The sequence below is a fragment of the Pinus tabuliformis genome, chromosome J (genome assembly GCF_031772625.1).
Source record: "Pinus tabuliformis cultivar Carrire ecotype Pingquan chromosome J, CPIR1, whole genome shotgun sequence".
NCBI lineage: Eukaryota > Viridiplantae > Streptophyta > Pinopsida > Pinales > Pinaceae > Pinus > Pinus tabuliformis.
The window spans coordinates 1571924440-1571931200 of record NC_142295.1 but is presented as its reverse complement, the minus strand read 5'-3'; positions in this window follow the sequence as shown (position 1 = coordinate 1571931200).

The window sequence follows — 6761 nt, the reverse complement described above, 5'->3', positions numbered from 1 at the left end:
TCTTTTACTACCCTCATGACTCTTCAACTTCTTTACAAATAAATCATTACATTACATAGTGATTGTTCACATTCCACTAGTGACACTTGGAATTTCACTTGCAACATATTTACAAATAATACACATTTTCCACATGTACCCATGTGAGACAAAATAGGCTAGAGATAGCCTAATAAGACAAAACACAATGACTCTAAAGTTTGGGGAAAGACCAACTCAGTAACCTCCACTTGATGCTTCTCAGTCATGTACTGATGCCAAGCTTGGTATTATGTGATGATGTTCCCAAACTGCTTGATAGTGTCTTTCTGATAGCATAATCTTACCTCCATAGCTTCTAGGCATATGGTCTTGGAACCTATGTCCAACTCATCCTAAATCATGTGCAGCATGATGTTGACCATCACAGGACCACCAACATACTTCTGCATGTTTTGTGCACTCAGCTCCAACTCATACCTGGTGGCCTCTCACCTTAGTTATTCCATGTACTCATCGATCTCAAGCTGGAATTGGTTCATGTGTTTAGCATTGGTGAGGGAACCTGTATCTGTTCACTCCTTTCCTCAGCAATTGGTTGTTTCGGCTCATCGACTTGTATTGGCCTTGTTTTCTCTGTCATTGAACCTTTCCTTTGTTCTTCTTGCCGCTTCTGTTTCTCTTCCTATGCTTTCCTCCTCAACTATCATCCTTTCTTTGGTTCTTGTTCTGCTTGCTGCGATCTTAGTTCTACTACCTCCAAGATATTCTTTTTCTCTCTCTCTTCTCTGTTTTTTGTGTCCTCTGCATCGTTTTTCTCCCACTGTCAAAGATGCCTGCATGAAGATTGAATCTGATTTCACTCAGTAGCTTTATTCTCCCTTTATTGTTTCAACAACTTCCTCTTTCCCTGATCGTGTACTCGATTGTTGCCTTCTGCAAACTGTTGTTGAACTTGCTACCATGTTAGTTTTGACTCATTTTCTATAACCAATTGAGTGTCCGCATATATTGGCAAGTAAACTGACACTTTCTCAACTGTTTCTCGAGTACTGCTTTTAGTGGTTTTTCTTGAAGCAACTCCCTTTGGTCCCATGGTACATTGACTGTTGGAGAGAAGTGCTTCACGTGTGTGGTACCTTTGGGACAGAAAGGAAACTCATGGAAAAAAAACATTAGCTCTTAAAAATATAAATTCACAGCATGACCAAGCAGCACTTAGGGCACCTAATGAGATGGACTGTGAAATTTTGACTGACAGGGGTGAGTGACTGACTGTGGGAACTGCGCACTGCATAGTCCCAGTAGCTAGTGTGGAAGCTTGATGATTGGAACTGTGCAATGCGCAGTTGATTCTAGGTTAGGGCCTGGGAGACTGCACATTGTGCAGTCCCATTGACCAAGATGGAATACTGGCTCCTGGAAATGTGCAGTGCATAGTTGGAGCCAGGCCAGGACAACCTCTGTGTAATTTCAGAATCCAAGGAAAATCCCTTGAGCTCCCAGATTATGTAGTGCATGTAGTGAAATGTGAGATCTGAGCAAGGGGAGCCCAAATATGCCCATGGGGAGTGTGCAAACAAGAAGATCTGAAGGATCATATGAGGATGAGTGTAGATCTAACTAAGTGTAGATGTATGCATGTGAAACAAGTGTAGAGATTGATTAAACTGAAGGAAAATGAAGCATATGAAGAGAGTCACCACAATGACGATCGTTAGTGCAAAAACTGGGTGATACATGTGGCACATGGGAAAGGAAATAAAAAACTTAAAACATAACTGCTACAAGCTAAAACAAGTTAAAACACCATCATTCGTTCAACAAAATGAGTGAAACGACATTCTCAGAGGCTAAACATCAAAAAGCAACAAAAAAATGACAAAAGGCGATACAAGAAAAACTCATCGGGAAAAGCGACGATGGTACTCTGAAGGCTCCTTGATCTCCTCAAAATGCTAGAGCTTGATGATAAAATGTACACATGAGCTCTAGATGTGTCCCTTACATCGAATTGAGAAAATTGGAATTTATGACGTGTATGCCTGAGATCAAGGAAAAAAGTGACAGTTGGTGGGAAGTTCTAAAGATAGTAATGTGTGACCTTCGGGAAACTAATAATAGATCCATACTTCCTATGGATGCCTTTTCCCTTTAGTTTTACTTCTTTTCTGGCGGAATCTTTCCATGAATTTCTAGGAAATATTGTGTCGTTCTTGGAAGGACTGGGAAACCCTTTGTTCATACACTCAGAAATTTTTGAGCCTTGTAGGTTCTGTGCAATTTCTGGGTAGAGTGGCTCTGGGTTGCCTCTCATTTTTTTGCGCAATTTCCTAGCTAAAGGCTGGTTTTCAACTAGCTCTACGCAATATTGGATTTGAAGGCTCACTATCAGCTTGGATTGCGCAATTCTTGAGAGAAACGTTGGTTTTCCTCAAGGATTGTGCAGTTCACTAAGGCAAGCCTAGAACCAAATTGAAACCAAGTGAAGAGATCATTTTGTGGGATAAACAGTAAAGCATGTAAGAAACACAAGCCATAAAGTAGAGATAAAGAATCAAAGCACAAGTACTTGGGTTAGCGAAAGATAAGCTGCTAAGATTTAGGAGGGAGGCTCCAAAATGAAGGATAGGAAAAATTTTGGAGGGTGATTGTAGCCGCTACAACATTGGTGACACATTAGTAGAACTCCAGCTCTCTGTATAGACCTTGTCTTGTGTAAAGTGATTCTAAATATTCCAGAAGTATTGGTCGATTCTTTGATTGTCATGGCTTCTTCACTTAACTTGAGTTAAAGATGTAATCCCTACCATTTTCTTTATCAGCGACACACATACCAAGCCAATTCAACTGAGTTTTTTTTATTGGGGATGAGGGGTATATTGATGCACAAGTAATATAGACTATCAAAGTTTTAGTTTCATCTTTGGTGTTGTTCCGCTATGAGAAGAACTAGACAATACCATAATCGAGTCACTTCAGGAACACAAGCATTGCTCCACTGCCAGTGAACGTGGACAGTACCGCGGTGGAGTTACTCGCTTCACCTCTTTGTGCAGGAAGACTTTCTCTTCTTTCGCCTTTATTTTATTTTTTTCATTTCATTTTTCAAAGAACTATGCATAGGCACTTATTTATTTCATGAGGCAGAATAGGGATCCTAATTTATTGAGAGCAGAAGAGGTTGTCCCTTCAAGGAAGGATGTTTATATATATACCTCTGACATAGTTGTTAAGGTTCCCCCCTTCACCTTACTCTACTTGACTGAGTTGACGAGGGTTAACCGAATTATAAAGAACCGATTAGAGTAGGCAGTACTAAAAGTGCAAGCATTGTGATTTCACCAAAGACTCACTATGAAAGGAAATTATTTTCCATCAAGGTATCATCAACTAAAGAAATGCAAGATCTTCATAAGGAGAGGGAATAGATAGATAACCAAATTTTGATATTTGTACAATTCCTCTTGTATTTCACCCTGCTTGTCTCAAGAATCCAAACACAGTTTCATGGGAAAACTAATCCTAAGGGTGCATAAAAAAACAAACAAGCAAAGGAAAGAAGTAAGATGAAAAAAAAAATCAAGTAAGCAAAATCAAACCAAAAAGTAAACACTACTCCTACTCCTAAGCTAAGTAGAGCATGGGCCAACTCATGTGAAGTGAAACTTCCAATGCGACCACTAGCACATTGGTTGACCCATGTAAGTGATGGCATGACTAATAAGAAAGATATTCAAGAAAGCCAATAAACAAGAAATATAAAGAAATGTAAACCAAGACGTTCAAAGGTTGAATGTGTCTACAAAAAATAGAAGATTAAAATCACATGAAAGGCACCCTGCAGACATATCATGGTTTTGTGTCACATTGTTCATGGATGAAAAGGATGTACACTCTTTCGAACATGACAAATGAGCAAACATGAAGAAGGAATAAAATTTTCATTTCATAACCATGCTTTCTACATATGACTCCTCCAATGCATGAGTGACTGGATCGTGTGATTCCCGTAGAGGATGTGAAAACTGTAAACTAGATTGATTTTCAATGTGAACAAGAGAGTGATGAGGAGCCTGGGGTGATTCAATATATTTTTGATCGGAAGTAGAACTGACCTCAAGGCAACCATCAACTCAGGCTGAAGTGCCTCGACAACTTGAGGGGTTTCCACTTCATCAAAAGGTGGATCATCAAAGGCTGGTGGCTTAGAAATATCGGCAGTAGGTGAATCAAAATCGTGATCAAATGAATGAGTGAACAGATCATGGCATCCACAATCATAAAATTCAATATGGTCAATGACATCCTCATGATCTAACGAATTGAAGAGAGGGGTTGACGAAAAAAAATTCACCCTTTGAGTTTCCCAAAATGAAAGATGAGAGATCGACTGGATTCAGGAAGAAAAATTTGTCCTCTCCGCAATCAAATGATATACTGGCATCTTGCGCGTTCTATGAATTACCAAAGGTGGAAACATCAAGAGATGAATTTTCACAATATGGAACAGAAATGGCAGAATCACAAAATATGGTAGGATAAAGCAAACGATATGCAGATAGAAGGAGGTCATCCTTCACCGCGACTTCTTGTTCATACACCTACACATACTCATCAAAAATGATAGCATAGGTTGGTTATTCAACACCAATTCTGTCCACAACTTGATCCTCGTGAACATCACATGTGAAGTCCAGCACGGATGAACACAACATTTGTGGGCCTAGTATAAAAGTTATGAAATAAGACTCACATTTGTGTTGTGTAGAGTATAGTCGACCCTAGATTAAAAATGTATGAAATGTGGTCCACAAGAGCTTGAAGGTTGGGGAATTTAGTGGGAAAGTAGTGGCTTGTTGATTCAAGGAGTGGTGGCTTCCTTTAGGTTGTAGCCTAAGTACTTGGGAGTGGTGACTAGGAAAACTATTGGTTGTTGGGGCATCTAGTAGGTAGTGGACTGCATAGTTGAGGGATTAGTTGCTTCCAGCAAGTGGTTCCCTGCAAAGTTTAGGAAGTGATGGATTCCATCAGGTAGTGTCCTGGAGTAATTTGTTTCTCACATGCATCACAAGTTGTGGTTGCACACTAGTCGTGGATAGTGATTTGCTGTAAAAGTAAGATTTTAAATAATAAGAAGAAGAGAAAAAGGCAAAGAAGATGGTCGTTTTTTCTCTCAGAAAGGTTTCCATCATATATCATGTGTTCTCATGAGTGATGTGTTTTATATGTTTCTCATGGTTTACTTGTGCAAATGCATTGTTTCTCTTATGATCTAATTATATTATGTTGATATCATTAATTGATAAGTTAAAATAAAGAAAAGGAAAAAACTAGTAAATGGTGGTCCATCAACACAATACTAAGTCATTTCCATCACCCTCCCCCCCAATTATCAATCTCCCAATACTCAATATTAAATATTGAAGAAATTACACATCTCTTACATTGGGAAGTTTCCTTTAAGTATTGGGATGTCTTATTTTTATATAAAGAGTTAAGATAAAATTATTTGAAATTGAAATATTTTGTTTATGATTTATATTGAAATTACCATATCTAGCTAAAAGAATTGAAAATCTCCCTAAAAGTAATAAAATTATTATTAATAATATTTTATCTAAAGACCCTATATCAACATACTCTAGCAACCATTTGCCTCTTAAGAAATATTAACTTAGCATTAATCAATGCAACTTATAATGTTTAACTTTGAAAATTAAACATTTATTTTTCAATATTATTAAACAAACTAATTTTCAATCATTTGATTGGACCATAATTGGAAGGTTGTATTGCAACATTTGCACAATACAATTCCATGTAGATAATTGCCTAACATATTTTATGTCATAATTTATGACATGATTTTTAAATATTTGTGTAGTGATTTTTTATTCTTAACCTTTGCAGAAATATCATCCAAAAATAGCTTATACTCAAATAAATAGCATATCTACCATAAATTACCTCTCACAATTATTTATGTTTTCCTTAACACTAATGTAGGAATAAAACTGTAAATATGTAAACTTACTAATGCTTACTACCTATCAATATTAATACAAATCCTTATTAGTCCCTGCCCAGGGAAGACTCTAGCAATCGACCATTATTAGTTTTTCATTGACCATGGCAAGTTATAGTTTGTTTAAAGTATTTTTTATTTAATTAAAAATAATTATCTGTTAGCATTTCATTCTCTTAAAAAATGGTATGTCTTATTTCAGGGTTCTTGGAAACTGTCTCATGTCACCCATGAGAAGTCACTAGTTTTCACATGGATCTTATAGCCTATTTAAACAAATTGATAGAAGCTAATACATATATGAGCGTATCTTATTAGTGTGAAAATTATAGGTTTCTCAAGTTTTTAAGGATATAAAAATAATAATATTTTGTTCATATATTTAAGACACCATGACAAACAAAAGAATCTTCCCCCAAACAAACAAATTCAACATGTATACTACATCGTTTGTTAAGGTATTTACATCCAACAGTCCTAGACTTACAATTTTTGAATCTAATGGGTTTCCTTAATTGTTTGGATGCAAATTTTTCTTTTAGTGTTGTCCTTATGTTTCCGACTGTGAAATTAATGGTATTTTTTGATGGAAATCATCATTCAATTCCTCAATGATTCCTATTTGGCCTTACAACAAATAAGGTGAGAGACCCATTTTTTAAAGTCTATTTAATTTCAATACTCACTTTGTAAGCCAATGCTCCATTTTGCACTTTGAAGGTTGAACATAAAATGATAGCCCATACAAATCACA